The 23,638-nt window shown below is 38.0% G+C and overlaps 1 long non-coding RNA gene across 1 annotated transcript in view; it reads right to left on the minus strand.

Annotated features, from left to right (window-relative positions):
• Positions 1 to 4,338: 4,338 nt before the first annotated feature.
• The window catches only part of LOC143736648 (uncharacterized), a 55,847-nt gene continuing 36,547 nt past the window's right edge, over positions 4,339 to 23,638 (minus strand). The window contains exons 3-4 of the long non-coding RNA XR_013203532.1: positions 4,588 to 4,650; positions 4,339 to 4,475 (exon numbers count right to left, since the gene is read on the minus strand). This is a non-coding gene — a long non-coding RNA (uncharacterized LOC143736648). The remainder of the gene's footprint in view (positions 4,476 to 4,587; positions 4,651 to 23,638) is intronic.

Raw genomic sequence — 23,638 nt, forward strand, 5'->3', positions numbered from 1 at the left:
GCAGAATACATAATCCTCCCAGCTACCCTCCTTGTGTCTAAAAATATGTTCCTTAAACACGTGTCCATGCAGTCTATAGTCTACTCATGCATTTTAAACTTCATAAGATAATACAACTGACTATGAATACTAAATAAAGAATAATAGTACAGATATATAATATTAAATAATGAAATTATATTCAAAGATGAAATTTTAGTCTTCACACTATAATATTAATCAGCACAACTGTTTAACATTGGTAATAATAAGATTTTCTTTTCTTGACCACCATCAGGATGTTAGAATGATTTCTGAGGATCGTGTGACACCGAAGAGTGGAGTAATGGATGCTGAAAATTCTGCTTTGCCATCACAGGAATAAATTACATTTAAAATATATTAAAATAGAAAACAGTCATTTTAATGTTTAAAGTTAATGTTTAATGTTTTTACTGTATTATTTTATCAAATAAACAGCCTTGGTGAGCATAAGATAAAAAAAATAAAAAATAAAAAAGTCCAAACTTTTTAGTCCAAAGTTTTGTCTATTTTGAAAAAGAAAATGACTTGGTGATAGTGCTCAAAACATCATTAAGAATGTGTTAACTAAGAACCAATCAGTATGTTTTTAAAGTCGTTTTTTAATTATAAAATATAACCATAAAAAATCATTATTAAAAATAGAAATTGATCTTTCTTTTTTTGCTGGGACCAGTGAAAATGTCAAGGGCAAGTAGAGCTCAGAACTAAAAACACCAATTAGTTAAATTTGTTAGTTTAGAATGTGCCCTAAAGTCAATAAAAAATGTCACATGACATAAGCATTTTCAGCAGGAGTCATCAAGCTCCACAACATAAGAGTTATTTAGTGAAGGCACAAGCATTACATGTCTTGTTGTAAAACTGTTAGGCCGTCACCTTCAGAGAGTGGGGGCAGACAAATAATAGCATGAAGTAGTGGTAGTTGAGGATTGTAAGTCACACTTTCTTAGGTAATAGAGTGGACTGATGCAGCAGAGCCTTTGTGTGAGCCACTGGAAATGACTCAGCAACAGAAAAGCCAATCTCTTTTAAAGCATTTAGCCACATTGCGACAGCGGAAGTAATGCCATTCATTCATGCTGGAGCAGAGACGGAAGAATGCATTGAGGCAGGAGTGTCACTCGCTCCGGCTAGTTTGCCTCTCAGTCTCACATCTCAATTGATCAAATGAACTATGAGAAACCAGCAAAGGCAATGCGAAACTATGGAGGAGAGGAGATGAGAGGGAATAATGCAGGATGGGAGTGTGTGTACTGCTCAGATAGGTATATTAAAATGATAGCTCACTCCAAAAATAAAAATTATGTCATTATTTACTACCAGATGGTCTTCTGGACAGCAGTCAGGTCGGCAGTCTTACCCATGATTGCAGTTTTGAGTAATGAAACAGGCTGGGAGTTTTTAAAAGCCTCAGGAATCTTTTGCAGGTGTTTAGAGTTAATTAGTTGATTCAGAAGATTAGATTAATAGCTCGTTTAGAGACCCTTTTCATGATATGCTAATTTTTTGAGACAGGAATTTTGGGTTTTCATGAGCTGTATGCCAAAATCATCATTATTAAAACAATAAAAGACCTGAAATATTTCAGTTGGTGTGCAATGAATCTAAAATATATGAAAGTTTAATTTTTATCATTACATTATGGAAAATAATGAACTTTATCACAATATGCTAATTTTTTGAGAAGGACCCTGTATACGTGATGCGATCTGGGAAATGGTGAAATTTTTACCTAATTCTACCCAATTTTACCTATTACATAGGTTTTTTACAATATTAAAGCTGATTTAAGACCTTTCAAAATCTGTTTTTATTTATTTCATCGTTTTTCGGTAGTAAAAGTCATGGTTATCTAAAATCGGCTGATCTCTATGATTTTCAGGAATGGAATTTTGAGAAAAACAGGTTTAATTAACTGCCATGTCCTGCTAGCGGGATGATTGGCGCCCCGGTTTTATACCTTGCCTTTTTTTCATATCACATTTTAGTACTCATCATAGATTAGGTATCATTCGATAGCTTACAAACTAAAAATTCATCCTGTGAAAACCGTTTTGAAATTGGACGATTGGAGCCGAGCATGATCTTTAAAGCGAGCAGCTACTTAAGCTCCGCTCCACATCTGACGATAATGTTCTGGTTAAAAAAACATTTCAAAATTTGTGTGCCGTTGTAGTTTACACAGGACTTTTTTTTTTTTTGCGCCGTGTTCTTAAAGAGAAAGACAGTCTTTTCAGCTTGCCACTATAAATCGCTATTTTTCTGCACTAAACTACTGAATTTTGCCAAGATATATTCAGAGATGATAGACAAGATATTATAGAATAATAATTTAATAAACCCAATTTTGACAATAAATAAATAAATAAATAAATAAATAAAGACATTCAACTTATTTTTAGACCTTACAGAAAACATACCAGTGCGACATCTCACATATGTGCAGAGGTGTGTAGTCCTTCACAAATCAACCCTCAACAAACTACTTGTCTGGCCTTAAAGATTTATAATACATACAATTTTGTCACGTCTGCGTAGCCACAAAAACAGGAATTATCCCGACAACGTTTTATCTGTACAGAGGTAAAAGGAAGGAGGCCTTCACAGGGGAGAGACTAGTTGACACTTCGGGACTGGTTGCCGTTGTGTCCAGGGGCTGATCCTTCCCTCAGATCTGGATACGGCCTGGATCCAACAGACTGCGGTACACCTCGGATAAACAGAGAGACTAATATTAACGTAGACGCCATCCTTCTTATAATGTACCAAGTACATCAGGCTGATCTAAACTATGCAGCCTAACATTGAATTATAGAAGTATAATGTTTTGTGTATGCTAGGCCAAAGATATGTGTTTTTAGTCTAGATTTGAACTGACAGAGCGTGTCTGCTTCACGGACAATGTTAGGAAGTATATTCCAAAGTGTTGGTGCTAAGTAGGAAAAGGATCTACCGCCAGCAGTCGATTTTGATATTCTAGGTATTATCAACTAACTGGAATTTTTAGATCGCAATAGACATGACGGTCTATAATGCGTTAAGAGCTCGTTCAAGTACTGCAGAGCTAAACTATTTAGTGATTTGTAAGTAATCAGCAATATTTAAAAATGTATACAATGTTTAATAGGGAGCCAATGTAGTGACGACAGAACTAGGCTAATATGGTCATACTTCCTGGTTCTGGTAAGAACTCTAGCTGCTGCATTTTGGACCAACTGTAGTTTGTTTAATAAGCGTGCAGGGCCTAATCTAGCTTTGATGTCATGAACGCTTGAACTAATTGTTCTGCATTTTTCATTGAAAGCAGATAGCGTAATTTAGATATATTTTTAAGGTGAAAAAAATGCATTTTTTTCGAGCAGTTGTCAGCTTGGGTAGTGTGTAACCCCTTGTTGCATGTAGTGTGATCACCACAACGACTTCAAGACTCCTGAGCTAGTCATGTCGTCTAAACAGCACAGCGATCTGCTGACGTTTAACCCTTTCACACGTACGATCACACCGGTGTGATCAGTCTTGGCTGGTCCCTGGAGCGTATGATCACACCGGTGTGATCAGTCTTGGCTGGTCCCTGGAGCGTACGATCACACCGGTGTGATTAGAATGGTCAGTGCTTCACGTGATCAACTGCTAAATTCAAACGTGCTTTCGCGCGCAGAGCCAGAGACAGACGCACTCAGTGCTGTCATATATCACAACTGTTGAGTGTTTTCAACCACATAATGTTTATTTTAGGTTTCAGACACTTAAATACACATAATTACTAGCAAAACAATGATTTTGAGTTTGTAAAAAACATAAGACAACACTTTTATTCATATCAGATACACATTGTGTAAGTAGCTTTACATTTTATCCTATTCTTCTCCCAGTTCACCTGCCACTTACTTTCATGTATTTCGTGAGAAGTGGAGGAATTGACGTGTTGTAAATCCAACAGATCCGATTCTCTGAACTGTGAAACAAACTAACATGGCGCCGCCCATTGCGCATACAGCTCAACTAACGCAATCGTTATAAAGGTGTTTAAACAACAAAACACTTGCAATTGCACATATTTAACAATCGGAATATCAGTGTTTCATGCTATAGCTAATACATTTGTGTATATTTTTAATTAAAAAGGAAAAATTACATAAAAGCAGATCATCATTCATTCAGCGCTGTGTTGTAGTTGCGCTGTGCCACGTGACAAGCAATGACGTGTCACCATGGAAACATTAAAGTGACAAGTTCTAAATAACGGTCGCCTTGAAAAACTCACGCTGGGGGGTCAGTTAGAATATTTTAAACTTACGTGTGAAAGGGTTAAAGTTGTGAAGTGTGAACGAGGCTTTACCTGACCACTTACCTGTTGGACTATCCACAGCCTGATGCTAGATTTCCTTCACCAGTCATCTCTCTGTAGTTATCTGTTTCCCATATCCAGTGACTCTTGTGATTCCCACCACCTACATCACAAGAAAGAACGGTTTCGATTCAGCTAAGTCTATGGAAACTATCTGACTGCTTCACCTCTTATCCTTGCCAGCTGCTATTCTCCACTCCTGCAAATAAACGTACCTTTGTATTTCACTGATACCCGTGTCATCTGTTGCTGACCCCCTCATTGTCTTTTTGCTTATTCTGTGAAGAAGAAAAAAATGTTTGTCCATAAAATAAAATACTGACTGCATAGAGTGAACAAACCGTTTTCTTTAAAATATCTTATGTGTTCCACAGAAGAAAGTCACAGGTTTGGAACAACGTGAGTTAATAATGTCAGAATTTAAATTTTGGGCCTAGAGCACACAGCCTAGAGCTTTTAAATTCAAAATGTTTGTCCTTGTAACTAGAATCATGAAAGCCATACAGCACAGCACTTATGACGGTTGACATGCAACATTCATGTTTTTCCATAAAGCTCTGGGCCAAAAGATCGCTGTGTGAGCTGGTTTGAAGTGGAAGATGGGGTCTCAGAAGAGCTTGGAAACATTTATCAAGTCTCTCTCTTTTCAGACATTGTGACGCTCCTAGCTACTCTCCCAGAGGTAGCGCAGTGGAGACTAAAAGAAATGACAAAACGCAGACAGACTGAGTGGTCGCTCTCTTGTGGCAGTGAGAAGAGCCGCTCCTCCACAGGGACAGATTAAAGCTGAGTCCCCCTGATCGGCCCTGTCTTTCTTACCACATATCTCAGCCCTCATCTAAAGTGACACAAGCCACAATTTCCTTTACCAACAGGGCTGGAACTCCCTGAAATCACCTTATGAACCATGCAAACAGTACCATCAGTTTGCTCTCTACAAAAATAACACTTATGATTTGCAATCAGAAGTGTTAGCAGAGATTTTAGGAACATTATTCCCTGCTTGTTTTTAAACAGGAGCTAAATATACTTTAATATATTGTTGTTGTTGTTTAAAAAAAAAAAAAAAAATTCCTTTATACTGCCACTCCACGTCAGTCAGCATGCATCATGTATACATTCTGCTGTGCACGGGAATCAATCAACTTACATTTTCCAGTGATTTTGATTGATGTGTAAATACAATACCGACTCGCATCAAAAGTCGGTTGTTATTCAGAATAAATTTAATCTAGATAAACAATTCTAAACATAATAATAGTCTCATAACAGTTACAGGTGCTGTCAGAAACACCTTTTTTGCTAGGTGTTGTGTACACCGCATACGGTTTCAGAATATATCGATAGCCGGGATTACTCATGTTGTCTTACTCTATCACAACATCCAGATTTGTCCCAAAACGAGGGTCCAACAACCCCAAGCCGCATGGACGTGCCAATTAAGAAGCAAAGCAGAACTATCCAGAGGCCAATTAAGTAGCCACAAGGTGCCTTTGAAGGGTCCGCTGTGGAGCTGTCTCTCTGAGGACAGGCTAAGCAGGCTCCATTACAGCAGACAGAGACTGAACTGATAGCAGGGATAAATGATGTGAGACCCGTAACACTGGGCACTCTGACTCTGATAAATAAACATGGTTAGATCTCTGCCAATGTTTGGTGTGGCAGGAGCATGGATGGCTCTGAACCCACACAGCTAACCAGCAGAACACAAGCTCATGAATAAGCCATGAGGAATGCAGCAGGGTTAAGAAAACATGTCCCTCTCTCAGAAAAATAAACACTCTGAGAGCAGAGATGAGGACTGTGTGTGCCAAAATATTCAGTGCGTAACAATGCATTGTGTGACAGTGGATCCACAATCATCAGTGCTAATGGTGCGTGCGAAATATGCCTATAATAATGTGTGTGTTGTATACAATAGTTGGCATGCAAGCGTCCAGAACTTTATCTCAATTACTTCTAAAATTCCTCCTGTGATACAGTGACAACACCTAGTCTCAACTGCATCACCTAAAAGTTGGTGGAAAAGAGGTGCTTTTCTGCCCCTGGTGGTGGTGAAGGAAAAGTGGCACCAATTCTGTTGTTCTCACACATCAATGGCTGTCCTTGAGCTCCTTCTCTCGCTTTTCACCTGCACGGATAATAACGGCAATGGTAATTTATTGAAAAATGTATTAAATTTAAAGCTTGGTGCTCAACACCGACTGCCCTGTTAACCACAGGAGACAAGATGGGAAGAATATAGTGCATGTAATAAAGTATAGGTAACTGTAATTTGAAACATCTTGAAGGATAGTTAACTCATAAATTTAAATTCTGTCATTATTTTCCCACGCTCATGTCGTTTCAAACCTATGACCTTTTGTTCTGTGGTTTTGAAGAATATCTTTTGGTCCATTAGGGCCCAATTTTCTTCTAAATATATTTTATGATTCACAAAAAAAAAAAGGAAAATCATGCAGATATGGAATGAGGATAAATAAATAGTGGGTTCATTGTTCATTTTTGGGTGAACAATCCTTTTAAGAAAAGTAAAGCATTAAGTTATTGTGAGGAGCCTTCAGCACACTTTACCCTAAGCTAGTGAGGTGGAACAGAGACACATCAATATTGTAGTGTTCAAACAGCGAGACACATGATGACTGGGCAGAAAACTTGGGAGGGGAAGTTGTAATACACAAAAAAGAAAAGTCATGGAAAATGGGAGCAAAGAGAGGAGGACTAAGAGTAGAGAGACGGCAAGAGCAAACAATATTGCATCCTCAATTTGCATCAAGCTTCAATTTGTTATAGGCAAAAGCTGCAACTGTGGTGATGACTCAGACAGCCAGGGCTGCTCCTTTAATTTGTCTTTAATTTTGGGAGCATGCTGCTCCTGTCAGAAATATCCCTTTCAATTCAATAGATTGCCAACCAACAACAACTGTTATTTTACATAATATTAGTGATCATTAATGGTAAACAAAAGAGCAGTTTTGAAAAAAATAATAGTAATAATAAATTATATATATATATATATATATGTATATATATGTATATATATATATATATATATATATATATATATATATATATATATATATATATATAAAATCAAGCAGATTGTTCTTGTTCTCTTCCATGCACGGACCGATGGTGATTTTAAACTAGTGTATCTCTTTTTTGAAGACCTTCCTTTACTGCTTTCTTACATTCAAATATTGAATATGGGCTTTATTCACATTTTAAAGGACAATTCCGGCTAAAAATGAACCTAGGGCTAAATAACACATGGGTACCGAGTCGACCGTTCTATGGGATGCGTTTTCGTGATAATTGTTTTCATGTAATTTTATTACTTTCCTCTTGAAAAAGTAAAGGGATTTCTCATAATTTTTCTGTAATTTAATTAGTTACTTCTGATGTAATTGCATTACAACACTCTAAGGAGACACTGAAGCTCGAGACGCCATTGGCTAGTATTTTTTTTAATTTTATTTTACTCTGATTTTTTACATGGAATTCAAGAACAATGCAAATGAACAAATTTTACATAAATATAAAATATATTATTTCAAACACGATTAAAGACAAGTAAACAGACTGTAATAATAAGAACAAATAAACGACAAGCAATTGCATAAATAAACAATAGAACAAAGATTTAAAATAAATAACAGTGCTTTTCAGGTTTTCCAGGTAGATATAACAGTACTTAGATACAGATTAGGTACAAAAATTGAATAAAGCAATAAATTAAATATAGATGAATCCTGTTGGTGTTTAATTAACATTAAAAACATAGACAGCAGCAGGTATATTAGGCTGATGGCGCTCTCAGCCAAGCGACAGTGCAAATTATATCTGTGCAATACTTATTTTTTGCTCAATCACAGGCAAATTAAATTAAAGACATTTAGTCTTTCACACCTTTAGTGTGAAATTTAGTCACATATGCGAGTAATTGACTCGCATTAGAGTGTTGCATTAAATACCGTGTAGACTATACAACAATTCTTCATAAAACAATAGTGGATTTATGTTAAAATGTAAGTTTTTCATAACCTTAAAATACTATGGTCAGTTCAAGAATAAAATAATGCAACTTCATTTTTTTTAATCTTTTAATTAAAAGTGCATTTTCCTGTCTATCCTTGTATTGTTCAACTGGTCAAGGTTGATATAGGATTTAGTAATTAGATTACTGTCCCAATTAATCTTTCTATAAAAGTACTGCGTTACTAATTACTCTGTTGAATATGTAATAAGTAGCTAGTAATGAATTACTTTTTTTTAGAGTGACTTACCCAAAACTAGCAAATCTAAGCTCAATGTTTCTTTACATTGTCTCGTTTTTGTTTACAAGATTTAAACTACATTATCTCACAGATCTATAATGCTGGATATACAGTATAGTATATCCAACTTAACCTGTATACACACAATGCACTCCCATACATAGGGATTGGAATTGATAAGAATTTAACGATTCCGATTCCATTATCGATATTGCTTATCGATTTGATTCCTTATCGATTCTCTTATCGATTCTCATTGGGTGAGGGAATAAGTACAAATGTGTTTGTTTGTATTAACTCGCTTTAATATCTGATCAGAAGACACAGCACAGAGTATTAGTGGTTTGAACCTACACTGGCCTCATGGTTCGGTTCGATTCCGATTATCATGTCATCGATTCAGTTCAATTCGATATCTCGATGCATTACGATGCACTGCATCCAATTTTCAATTTTACTTCAAAAGTGATGTGTGCGTGCGCACGCGTGTGTGTGTGTGTGTGTGTGTGTGTGTGTGTGTTCGCCTGTTCGGGAAGTCGCAGTGACAGAAACAGTGACATTTTAGTATTATTCTGCTTACTAGTTTGATTGTATTTTATTTCCAAAAGCCTCCCGTGGACAGGTGTTGAAAATTAGCAATTGTGCTAAAACACTTAAACAAATGCATATGGTTCGTCCAATGTAATTGTATGTCCATGTTAAATAAATAAAATAAATACATAAATAAATAAATAAATTCCAGTTAAAGTTTCATGGGACTAAAGTCTGTTTATGCCATTAAGAAAATGAAAATCTGTCAAATCAATTTTGTTTTAAAGAAATGTTCATTTAAAAGCAGCGCTCATTCATCAGTGTATAATATTACCCTGAGACGCGCGCATCCGTCAACGAGTCCGTTGTTGAAGACGATCATCCATTTATAATCACGCGTAACAACACAGAATACTTGTAATTTGACCATCGGGTGCGGATACCTAAATCAGATAACATTAGGGCGGGTGGATGATTTGTTTTTGGCTGCCGATCCGGGTGATATTGGAGCTCATGCTGGGGACGGTTGTAACACGGGGCTAGTTGTAACACTACCAATTCCACCAATCAGGGATAAGATAGGAGTCATGTGACAGTTTCAGTTTCCTCAGGCTTCCTTTACGATCGCACACGGAGGTTTTCAAGTCTGTGTTGCAATCTCTCATGAAGCTACAGTAGAAAATCAAATTCTGAGATAAGAAAGTAAAAACACATCAGATAATATTTTGTTTAGTACTTCTACCGTTGTAGATAATGTTGTATGAGTTATATTAGGTCAAACTGTAGTTTCTATAGTAAAGAATGGTGTATCAACCTCCTGCTAATTTCAAAGCACCATGCTAATACAGCTATTTAAACAATGGTGACAGTGGCGGGGTAGGTTGTAACACGTGTTTTGAAAGTGTTACAACCATCCCCATACATACAACTATGAATTTTTTTTTTTGATTTTAATAATAATACAGAATGCCTAGAACTCGGGTGAGAAAGACAGATTGTGGAGTCGATGCCAGTCTTTTAAAAAGAGCAGCAGAGGAAGTTTGTTCTTGTCACCGTTTGTGACTTAAAATGCATTTCATTTGTTTGTTCTTGTCACCATTGTGACTGATAAAGAATGCATTTAATTTGTTCGTTCTGTGGAATGGGGGTAAGTGTTTATGTAATTTGCTTTCACACACACACACACACACACACACACACACACACACACACACACACACACACACGCACACACACACGAATGTGCACATACAGACATGCACACACAAATGCACACATGTGCATGCACAAACAAGTCAAGTCAAGTCAAGTCACCTTTATTTATATAGCGCTTTTACAATACAAATTGTTTCAAAGCAGCTTTACAGAGATAACAGGAAAGTAAAGTTGTAATAGTATTGTTAAATTCAAAATTAAATGTTAAATGTCCCCAACTTAGCAAGCCAAAAGCCAATGGCGAATGAAGGCGAAAAAAAATGGCAACAGTGGCAAGGAACCAAAACTCCATCAGGTGACAGAATGGAGAAAAAAACCTTGGGAGAACCCAGGCTCAGTCGGGGGGCCAGTCCTCCTTTGGCCAACAAACAAACAGTGTATGATTATGATTTAGGCGGCATAATAGGTCAGAAGTCAGATTGGATCAGAACTTTCACAATATTTATCCAGCTCATCTGGTTAGGGGTCGGAGTCATCACTCCGGTACGGAGATGAGTTTGTTGAGGTGTCCATGAGGCCTTCACAGTGTTGATGAGGCTGGCATTTCAGGGATGCGTTGTCGTCGTGTCCATGTGATGGTCCTACCTCAGATCTAGATATGGCCTGGATCCGGCGGTTTGCGGTAAACCTCGGGATAAACCGAGAGACTAATATTAGCGTAGTCAAGTAGCGTAGTCATCCTTCTTATGATGTACAAAGTACATCAGGATTTATGGGAAGTGTTCCCGGTTCCGGCTGATCTAAACTATTTAGCCTAACATTGAATTATAGCAATCTATAATGTGTTATGTGTATGCTAAGCCAAAGAGATGTGTTTTTAGTCTAGATTTGAACTGACAGACTGTGTCTGCTTCCCGGACAATGTTAGGAAGATTGTTACAAAGTTTTGGTGCCAAGTAGGAAAAGGATCTACCGCCAGCAGTTGATTTTGATATTCTAGGTATTATCAACTGGCCAGAATTTTGAGATCGCAATAGACGTGAAGGACTATAATGCGTTAAGAGCTCGCTCAAGTACAGCGGAGCCAAACCATTTAGTGCTTTATAAGTAATCAGCAATATTTTAAAATGTATACGATGTTTAATAGGGAGCCAATGCAGTGTTGACCGAACCGGGCTAATATGGTCATACTTCCTGGTTCTTGTAAGAACTCTAGCGGCTGCGTTTTGGACCAGCTGTAGTTTGTTTATTAAGCGTACAGGGCAACCACCCAGTAGAGCATTACAATAATCTAGCCTTGAGGTCATGAACGCATGAACTGATTGTTCCGCATTTGTCAATGAGAGCATATGACGTAATTTAGATATATTTTTAAGATGGAAAAATGCGCTTTTACAGATACTAGACACGTGACTTTCAAATGAGAGATTGGTATCAAAGAGCACACCCAGGTTCCTAACTGACGACGAAGACTTGACAGAGCAGCCATCAAGTGTTAAACAGTATTCTAGGTTATTGCGTGTGGAAGTTTTTTGTCCAATAATTAGAATCTCTGTTTTTCAGAATTTAGTAGTAGGAAATTACTAGTCATCCAGTTTTTTATATCAGCTATGCATTCCGTTAATTTTGTGAATTGGTAAGTTTCGTTAGGTTTTGGAGAAATATAGAGCTGAGTATCATCAGCATAACAGTGAAAACTAATTCCATGTTTCCTAATGATATCTCCTAACGGTAGCATGTACAGAGTGAACAGCAGCGGTCCGAGTACTGAGCCTTGTGGTACGCCATACTGAACTTTTGACCGATAAGACATCTCTTCATTTACTGCTACAAATTGATAACGGTCAGATAAGTATGATTTAAAACATGCTAGTGCAATTCCACTAATGCCAACATAATTTTTGAGTCTATTTAATAGAATGTTGTGGTCAATGGTGTCAAATGCAGCACTAAGATCAAGTAACACTAATAGAGAGATACAACCACGATCGGATGATAAAAGCAAATCATTTGTGACTTTAATGAGAGCAGTCTCAGTACTATGGTACGGTCTAAATCCGGACTGAAAATCCTCGCAGATAGCATTTCCTTCAAGAAAGGAACACAGTTGTGAGGATACTGCCTTTTCTAATATCTTTGACACACAAAAGATGCACATACACTCTCCATATTCACACATATTTTATTGTTGCAGCCATTCATTTAAAATAAAAATGTTGTTGTGGCATATGTCTTGGAGTACCCTTATTTATTGTGCATTTTGTCTACCTGTTACAACTTACCCCAGTATGTGTTACAACCTACCCCAGTATCGGGGTAGGTTGTAACAAAGGACCACCTTGTATTCATGATCATCTCACAATATATTTGAAGAAATTTAAATTGTTGCCATTTGTAGTAGACAAATATGTGTACTTTGCCTAAAAGTTTCAGACGTGTAGCTAAAAAAAAGAGGTAGTTTTAGGTGCTGAAGAAAAAATTGTTACAACCGTCCCCGGTCTCCCCTACTCTAAAGCAGTCAGACTCTGCAGGCGTTATAACAGCTCGAGTGAACACGGCTAACGTGGTATTTCAAGTTAGTGGTATTACCTCCTGCATATTCTATTTGTGCGTGACATGAGCGCACACGCACTGTCTCTTCTCCAGGTCGTGCCTACCAGTTTGTTCATAAAAGCCGAAATGTGCCCAGATGTAGGCTTTTAAAGTAGTTGGAGCATTTTTAATTACTCACACTCGCGTCAAATGAATTGCATGCTGTGAGGCCAAATGTTTCTGCATAATGGAGGTAGTTCCCTTTGACGAAATTGAAATTTTACAAGTGTTGCAAGTGACGTCATGACACATTTGCAACGAGCGGAACCGATAAGAGGAATCGTTAAGCAAGCGTGTTCTCGATTCCCATCCCTACCCATACATATTCTATATAGCAAAATCTCAACTAGTAAATGTGACCAAACCTTGAAAGTATTAAGATATTATAAAAATTAACATGATTTTCTGTAAAGCTGCTTTGAAACAATACCTATGCAAAGAATACAAATACAATTGACTTTACTTTTGTGCAAACAAGTCAATTTCAAGTCATTCTTTTTAATGGTCATTTCAGATAAGTACTGTAATGTAAGAAACTAAAACACTGACACAAATCAAAAAGATAATTGAACATGAACTAATTCATGCTGTAAAAGTCCCACATGGTTTTATGTGTGAGCTCCAAAAAAGATTTTGAAATGTCCCTTGCTGCCAGATCAGTAGCATCACTGTACCTACATTTATAGGTATTTGGAGCCTCTCCCTTGTTCTGCGCTGAGAGAGATTGGTAACCAGTGTTTGATCTGTGCTCATTGATCAAGCTTGAAACAGGGCCATTAGTATGCAGGTCCTGCCCCTAGACAGAAACCAGGGGAGAGAGCGTCTGTGCGTAGCCGCTGCGGATGCTACCGCTGGTTCTATAGCGCACTATCCTCCAGAGCAACGAGTCTTTGCTAATGAAAGCTGACTGCACTTTCATATAAACGCTCATGCTCAACAGCTTTAAGCCTCTACAGACACACGCTGAAGCAGACAGTTGAACACGCCTAGAGATTTAAATACACACCAAATTGCTCTCCTCTCGATCTCTCTGACACATATGCATACACACATTAATCCATAGAAGGAGGGTTGAAGGAGACAGGCATAAGTGGAGGAAGCTATTCTACAGTGCTTGACAAAAAGGTTCAATTTCCTTCCATTGAATCTTTAACCCAAATATAGAAATGGGAGGCACTTTATCACCTTGCCTCTTCACTGCAATCAGATCAGCCACAATTAATGCTTACTGCCGACTGTTTGATAGAAACATTTTTTTTGCTTGTCTTTCATTATCATTTCCTTTTTCAATCTAACAGTTAAGGACAGCAGGATTCTTTGATTACACTAACCTTATCATTCTTTAAAGTTTTATCTTTAAACAGTTCGTCTTGTCCCTAGATCGATTTCAAATGCAAAAAGGACGGCTTGAAACCGGTTGCCCCAATGACAACCTCACTGTTCCTGTAATTCATCCACAATGACAAGGAAGCAATCAAAGAGACAGATATACAAGCACAGAGAACAAGTGCACTTATCTAAGATAATGTGTGCACAGAACTTACACTAAATGCAAAGGCACGGAGTCTCAAGGAAAATGCAATCATACAGACAGTCCTCATTTCTCACAGCCTATTTTTATAAAACACTAATACATGTCTGTTGAACCTTCTGTGAATTCATTATTGAATCACAAATGAAAAAAGAATATTAGTGTTATTTTTTCTTAAATAAAAATGCATTTTTAAAAGTGTTACACATGTTCAATGCAACAGTTAGTAAACATTTCAGTGGTTTTGTTTGTTGAATTTATGACAAAATTAAGGGTAAAATGTAAGTCTGCCTAGTTGTAATTTGTGGATGTAAAGGTTTGATGCTTAAATCTACGGTGGCCGAGAGAGCTCAACGTGCTGCAACCTAAAGATGACGCATGCAAATAGAAAAAAACGCATGCAAAAAGAAAAAAACGCATGCAAAAAGAAAAAAAACGCATGCAAAAAGAAAAAAACGCATGCTAATAGAAAAAAACGCATGCAAAAAGAAAAAAAACGCATGCAAATAGAAAAAAAACACCAGCAAATTAAGAAAACATCATCAGTTTCACAGCACACCTGTACTCCAAATACTCACAGCACGACCAAATACAGAAACGCGCTGCAAAAGTTCACAACACAACCAAATACAGAAACGCGCTGCAAGTAACAGACCACAAATGGAAATGTTTCCGGGGGAACCAAATAAGTGATGAACCCGGCTGGGACGTGCTTACAGCAAAGAACTGATATTGACAAGAAGTGAAAGCCTATATTATTATTTTTTTATAAATAAACTATAATATTAAAATAATATTGCAGTATATTGTATATAGAAATAATATTATATTGTTCTTATACTTTTTTATAGTTCTTCTACTCTTTGCTTACAGCTCAAAATTCTACTTTATTTTATTTATTTTAACTTTTTTTCCGCAAAACATGAGATTAATTTATGACATACAACTTGTTATATAATATACAAAATGTATTAACAATATGTTCAATGTCATCAGAAATGAGAAAAGAACAATGAGCTGAAAACTAAAATAAATAAAAAAGATAAAGAAGAACATGAAGGAAAGATATTAATCTTTACATCAGTTACACCAGAGCCATTTTCTCTATGGCTCTGAGTTACACTATACAAATTGTTTCATGTTGTTTAAATTTTCATAAAGAAAAGTTTCATAAGAAGGTGTAGGTAATGTAGGGTCCAATGTTTTAAAGTTGAGACACTGACACACAGATATATAACGGATATATAAAACACATATTTTAACAGTTTTTTTGTAAAGTAAAAATAAATGTATTTGCAACTGTTATGTTAACAGCATTATATTTCTGTTGTCAGAACAGCTATTCAGCTGATGGACAACGTGCTGCGTTGTCATGGGAACATCCCAGGTGAAAATAATTACGTTGGAAGTTGTCTTTCATCGCTCCCTTCATCAAGTACGTTCCAAACGGCTACATAAATGGCACACTAGTGCCATACTCACTCCAAAGTCGCACTTGAAGAGCTCTGCCGTCTGCCCTTCGAAGGAAGTAGGGCATAGGGATGCTCACGTGCAATAAGCACGTCCCAGCTGGGTTCGTCACTTATTTGGTTCCCCCGGAAACATTTCCGTTGTGGTCTGTATTACTTGCAGCGCGTTTATATATTTGGTTGTGTTGTGAAGTTTTGCAGCGCGTTTCTGTATTTGGTTGTGTTGTGAGCTTTTGCAGCGCGTTTCTGTATTTGGTTATGTTGTGAGTATTTGGAACACACGTGTGTTGTGAAACTGATGAAGATGTTTTCTTAATTTGCGGGTGTTTTTTTATTTGCATGCGTTTTTTTCTATTTGCATGCGTCCTCTTTAGGTAGCAGCACGTTGAGCTCTGTCGGCCACCGTATAAATCTCCTAGTAAATTGGAAGACAAAATAAAGTAGCTTGTTTAGTCATGAAGGACTCAGTGTTTTTTAATTAATTGGTTGACTAAATAATTAAATGACTCATTCATAAAGACTGCCGTAACAATGTTACCAAGAGAAAGGGTCCATTCACCAAAAGATGTATCTAGGTCACTGAATTCTTGAGCAATAAACTTATTGTAGATAAGGTAGATAATTAGGTGTCATGGAACAGAAGTGTGAAGACGAAGGTACCCAAACATAGTTTGAGACACACACAGACAGGATGCAAACAGGTAAGTAACTGGAAAGTAGTGATGGGACAGTTGATACCGGGGCTCCGATGCAGTTTTCAAAGCACTATTGTATCACACACCGATGCTTGTATCGAAATGAAAATACCACGTGATGAAGTTTGAAGCTTCAAATGTCATGCAGTATTGGAAGGTCGGAACAGCTGGTTTGAAAAAAATTGGCGCTTCGCGCATGGCCCTTGCTGTGTTCAAGATCACCCCTTATTACCCTCATTCACTATTCCCTACATTACTTCTCTAATTTTTTCCACTTGAAAGAGTTGATGAAAACAAGTGAGTGAATTCAGACACCAAGTGCGCCAGAAGGGCTGCCGCTTTTGCACAGTTTGTGCTTGGTGTAATAATTAATTGAAATTTAGCACACTGGCGGCTCCAGTAGTAATACAAATATTTATCCTGAACTCTGCTATGGAAACTATTATGTACAAACCATAATTAAACAATTTAATAATCAATTAAAAAGGAATTGATACCTGGATGATGTTGGACCAGCGCGTTTTTGAAAATGGATGGATGATTAAGCTGTGGCGCCATCTCCTGGCGAGACGCGGGAATTCATTCAGCACGTGACTCACAATGCATTATGGGAATTCTCTAGCCGTTGAGCATACATCAGCTGTACACTCATTATTGCGGTGCATTGTGGGATTGAATGAGTGCACTCAATGTCCACTATGGTTTCAGACACAACTATAAATAGCTGTCCCCTCAAATAGTCCCATATTTAAGGGTATAGGGGGTAATTTCGGACAGAGCCACAGACTGGCGAAGCTTTGTTTGGTCACATATTTTTTCTGCTCTGCGATGATTTGTTAGATGCGGCGGAGATTACAAATCTGACCACCTGATGCCGCTAATGCACATTGTGATAAAAGCTTTGAGTAATGAACCGTTTTTTTTTTTTTTTTTGCCATAATTTGATGAAAGCCTCAACCGTTTCAGAAAGTCTCGGTTTCCCATAACTACTGGAAAGTAGATTGTTGAGATGATACTGGCAGGGTAATGAATGTTCTTATCTGTTTGTAGACAGAGATAACAGGTGACTGGAAGACTGGCTGGCTTGAAGACGAGATGAACACAAAAGACTGAAGAAGACATGACATTCGAGCCACAATCACACAGGAAAGTATTCACAGGTTGATCGCCAGGTAAGTTTTCAAAGATAAAGGACAAGACCAGACACTTTGATGTGGAGGATGACAGCTTAAATGGAGTGGAGCTCATGAGGGTGAATGATGGCAGGTGTGGTTGATTGTGAAGTGTGTGCAGGTGTGAGCCAGGAGGGATTATGGCAAATGTAGTGCGAAGTGACTGGTCTGGTGACTGAGGATTGTAACATTAGGTAATGACAATAATGCTAAATTGATGTTGTCAAAAATAAAATCAATGACATATACAGTCATATATAATGGTTGAATGGTTAAAAATGTCTTTTGAAGATCCACTGTAATGAACAATATGCATGAAAACACAACTATAGCAAAACCAATCAAGTAATAATGAAGAAAAAACTAGTACTAATTTGCATGATTTTATGTACCAAGCATGCTTGTTATGTATTGTAATTGTGTAGCACATGGAAATATATAGCTTGGCTTTACACAGAGCAGTGTTGTTTTAGCATCAATGATAAACTATTATAGTTGTTGTTAACATTTTGAATTATATATATATTTTTTAAACTTTTAGTACACACACCAAGCAGCAACCTCCCTGCCTCTCTCTTGAAACCTACACGGAAGTGAATTAAACTGTAATTCATCGACTGGCCGCTTGAGGCTGGATGCAAAGGTGAGTTAAATCTGTATCTCCGCCATGTTAAAATGCCCAAATTTACAGCAGAAAACAATATGTTTACAGCCTGGTGCAAAAAGTAGGTTTGGTCTATATAGCTAAGTTTGCACTTCATGACAACTGTGAGGGGGGTGAAAATTATATTAAGCCTTAAAGGGTAACTAAACCCCTGGTCAAAGCCTGACTCCACCCACTGGCAATATTTGAAAAATGCTGGAAAAGTGGGCAGAGCCCAGCGGAGATAGAGTCGACGAACCAAGGGCGGGGCTGAGCAGGGGGGCGTGCACCTGAGACCCGCAGTGGCAGCTGCTGTCAAACTAGCTAAAACAGAGCGGTCATTTGAAGTCGAGAACCTTTCTCCCCCACCTTCACCTGAAGTGGAGGAGGGTGAATTGTATGTGGACACCAGCTCAAACTGCGGTCTTGACTCCCGCATCGCGATCGGCATCCGATTATTCTTATATTCAGTCATTTTGAGGTAATTTTTTCCAGGATTATTATTACTATTACGTTCAATATATTTGGCTGCTATGTGAAAAAAATAATCAGCAAATAGCGCCGGCGCGTTTGTCGACACCAGAGGATTAACTTTAGCCTAATAAGAAGGAACATAAATTGTGATTAAAAATATATGCTCACTCACATCATGACGCCGCTCATGCAGTTCATGCAGGTATGAAGAGCAGCGTTTGGCAGCGCGAGCTGTGTGGAGAAGCCCATTTCCACCTCCATTGCGTTGGAGAAGCATTGCGTTGGAGTACCCCTAGTGCAGGAGCTTTCCGTTTAACCTGAAGAGGGCAGCACTCAGACGTTTTTACACCATATATTTGAAAATTAAAACACTTTATACCCAAATGTCAAAAAATGTACTCGAATCAATGAACAGCATTTATGAAGCTCCATTCTTACAGATAATTAACTAAAAAAAGTTGTTTTAGTGTTTAGTTACCCTTTAAGTTCTGCATAATCAAGGGGGGTGGCCACTTGAGTGACGGGTGGATTGCCGCTGCTGTCACTACTAGCCGTTTTCTGCTGTTAGCTGTCACTTCACCTCAGCTAATTCCAGCTGCTGCACTTGCCATATCTGCCGTGTTTGTGCATTTTTTCAGGATTATTTCATACAATTTTAATACACCAATTACTTCGCCCACGCCTTTGGATTCCATCGTGGTCGAGTATTGAGAGAACAACCAGCACTGTTTTTCAGTTGTTTTCCTCTGTGAATATTTCTGACAATTTCGTTGCTTTTTGAAGTTTTCAGATTTAAAAACGTCTATAGATATAGAGGCTACATTGTTCTGCGGTACCGTTGCTCTCGCAGAACAGATAGACTATATGCTTGTTTTAATTTTTAGTGTTAAATAAAAAGTACTGTCAGATGAAATCCTGCAGGTGTCAGTGCTTTCTCTCTGTCCATGCAATAGATGCACAACCTTGAAGGAGCGTGGATTTCTAGTGCATTTACTTGAACTTCTTTGGTAATATCTATGGTTTAACCCATTAGAGAGGCGGCCAAAATCAGAATTTAAAATAGACCGAATAAAGCTCTCTACGAACTTGACGTGCAATGCCGTGCTGACTGACATGTATGCGCATGAATCAATGTCACACACACGCTCAGAGCAATATTGTAAGTTACTGCATGATAGTACATTTTTAACTAGCAGAATAATGCATCATGATACACATAGTCTCACTTTTAACTATTATAGTATTACGAAGGACAAAAACACGAACTTTAACTATTGGCTTTTCTTCTTCAAGTCAGCTGTCACTGTAGCACGAGGCTAGTATCATATAGCATTATTATGGGTTCAACAGGCACGTGGGCAGCAGCAGATATTCACCTCACATCCCACATGCCCTGCCACCCTGGCATAATAGCTTTTACAAGAACAATATTGCCAAACATAACCTGCACATCATTGTGTCTGACCCACCTAACCGTGCAATTAAAGCAATTTCAACACACAAATGCTCCCATGAAAGACGGTATAAAAAATACCATGTCCAACATTGCTAATTCACTTTGCCTATCGCATGACAGAGAAATAATTACTAGCCCTGTTCTCACCTATGGGTATTTAAAAGACTTTGTTATTACTATTCACAGAGATCACATAGCGAAATGTTGTGGGATGCAGGAGGAGTGTTTATTTAAGTGCTGAGGCTTTTTTAACACCTCTACAGAGACAGATTAGCACGTGTTAAATGAAAAAGGCTGCCGGTACCCCCTGCTGCAAGAATGGAGCCCCGAGGTTCCACTACTGTTCAAATGTGTTTAATCTCACCTCCTTAACTGCATACTTTACATGACGCTTCTGCTCATTGACTTTAATTTATGTCTTGCATTTTTTATTTTATTTTTTGCTACTGCTTTGATTAATACAGCTTCATGCCTCTGAAAATGGGTTCCAGTGAAAAGAGAGAGATACTTGTTGAGGGAGGTGGGAGGCCTGCCATCTGTAGATCCACAAAATTTCCCTCTGGCTTTTTTTAAAACCCTTCATGGTGCAGTTCTTCTGAAAAGATTATAGTCATTATAGAAAAATAAACCCCGACAGCGTGATCAAGATCTGACGAGGAGCAGATGACTGTATATTATCACACTTATTACCCAACAACTGACCAAATAATTGATTTGTAATTTTAATTCTACAGTTTTAGCTGTAAAACATATACAAAAAAAGTCCTCAGATGTCCTTTACTACAATCACTATAACTATACAGCTTGATGATGCCAGTTGCATTTGTATGAAACAAAAGACAGTGATATGAAAGACATGAAAGAAGCCATTTCAGTTATTTTTTCATTCCACTGCACTGTTTTTCCATTGTTTTCTATGGACATATGGACTGTATGTGCCGTTGCGTTCGCATGTATTGTCTTGTCTTAGTCATTTTTAATGCAAAAATAAGTAATGTTTGGACAGCCCCTAATGTAATGAGCACTCTGATATGCAGTGTTGCAGTGGACAACAGCAAATATTCTGACCACTGAACTTTCTGAACCAGTTTGACCAATCAGAAATGTATTCCAGACAGCCATGAGCTAAAAAAAAAAAGGTTAATAAAGACACATATGCTTTTAATAATTTGAAACATTCTCAACCTCTCAAGTCAAAAGATATGTATTACAGTTTTTTTCAATTGCTAACAACCTTTTGTCCAATCTGTAATCACATTTTCAAAACTCTAAACACAATTAGCACAACATCGGTCTGTTGTGACCATACCATTAACACAATTCATGTTGTTTTCACACAAAATGCAGTCAATTAACACATTTCTAGAATGCCTACATTTTCTTTACATATAAGCATACCCAATACCAAAATCATGGATCTTTATAGTCTTTTTTATAAATGCTTAAACGCAGCATGCCAGAAATTAAGACCTATTGTTCCAAACCATAAATACAGTATAAAGCCTCTACTTCTACAACAATGTCAGCTCAAAATTATTGAAACAAATGTTTAAAAAATATATTCAAACAGCTGATAAGCATTTTTAAATTACTGATAATTAGAGTAAGAAATAGCTGATTCCAATCTCAATCAGAGACATAGCCAGGTGTTGAAGACTTTCCATTACATGAACATACACAATAAAAAGGCCGTCTTTGGATTGGTTTTGTTCAAAGCAACACATAACAACACAGAGGAGCAGAAAAAGAAAGAAAATGTCTGCACGAGGGAGAGGACTAGTTAGACGAGGGAGAGGACTAGATGGTCGAGGGAGAGGACAAGTTAGACGAGGGAGAGGACTAGATGGTCGAGGGAGAGGACAAGTTAGACGAGGGAGAGGACTAGATGGACCAGGGAAGGGACTATATGGACCAGGGAGAGGACTAGATGGTCGAGGGAGAGGACTAGATGGACCAGGGAGAGGACTAGTTGGACCAGGGAGAGGACTAGTTGGACCAGGGAGAGAACTAGTTGGACCAGGGAGAGGACTAGTTGGACCAGAACAAGGGAGAAGGAGAGGTAGGGGAAGAGGAGTAAGAATGCGTGGTGCTGTTCAAAGGAGAGTAAGAGCTGTTGTCACGGATGAAATCAGAGCCACCATCATAGACCATGTGATAAACAATGGTCTATCATTGAGAGAGGCTGGTGAAAGAGTCCAGCCTAATCTCAGACGGTCAACCGTTGCTTCCATTATCCGGATTTTTCAACAAACCAACAGGTAAGTCATGCATTTCATTAGGGCTATCAATGCGGTTGCTATTTACTGTATTACAGTAACTGCTGGACACCACTAGTTACAAATGCAAATATTGTATTTTTGTTCTTCTAAAGGACACAACGACTTCCTCGCTCTGGGGGAAGAAGAAAGCTTCTCAGTGAAGACCAAGAACATGCCATTGTAGGATGGGTCATTGCTGACAATGCAATAAAACAGAGAAATTCAGACCAGAATTGTAGAGGACAACCTGGTATTCCAAAATGTGGAAAGCATCAGCCTAGCTACCATTGCTCAGACTCTGACCAAACACAGAATTAGAATGAAACAGTTGTACACGGTTCCATTTGAGAGAAACAGTGATCGGGTCAAGGAACTCCGGCACCAATACGTCCAGGTATGGTGTCTATACACCATGTCTGATTCTACAGTAACTATTCCATACTTCCTTTTTTCACTATTCTCTATTGCTACTCTAAAACATTTATGTAAAAAATTGTGTTTGTTTTTTATTTCAGAGAATTATGGAGTTGGAGGCTAATCAGACACTACATGAATTAATTTATGTAGACGAGGCAGGGTTTAACCTGGCAAAAACACGTAGACGAGGAAGAAATGCAATTGGGAAAAGGGCCACCGTTGATGTGCCGGGTCAGAGAGGAGCAAACATCACAATGTGTGCTGCAATCTCAAGTGCTGGTTTGGTCCTGCAGAAAAGCCAGATTGGTCCCTACAACACAGAGCGCCTTCTTTTGTTTTTAGATGATCTCCACCAACAACTGGTCCCAGAAGCAGAACCGGTGGGAGGAAACATGAGGACATTTGTGATTACATGGGACAATGTAGCATTCCACCATTCACATGCAATCACAAACTGGTTTGCAGCACATCCAAGAGTGATTTCCCTTTTTCTTCCTCCGTACTCTCCTTTCCTCAACCCCATTGAGGAATTTTTTTCTGCTTGGAGGTGGAAAGTTTATGATCATCGGCCTCAAGACCAAATGTCCCTCCTGGAT

Source organism: Siphateles boraxobius, unplaced genomic scaffold, assembly GCF_051911475.1.
Source record: "Siphateles boraxobius isolate OS27281-9 unplaced genomic scaffold, OSU_SipBor_1 130, whole genome shotgun sequence".
NCBI lineage: Eukaryota > Metazoa > Chordata > Actinopteri > Cypriniformes > Leuciscidae > Siphateles > Siphateles boraxobius.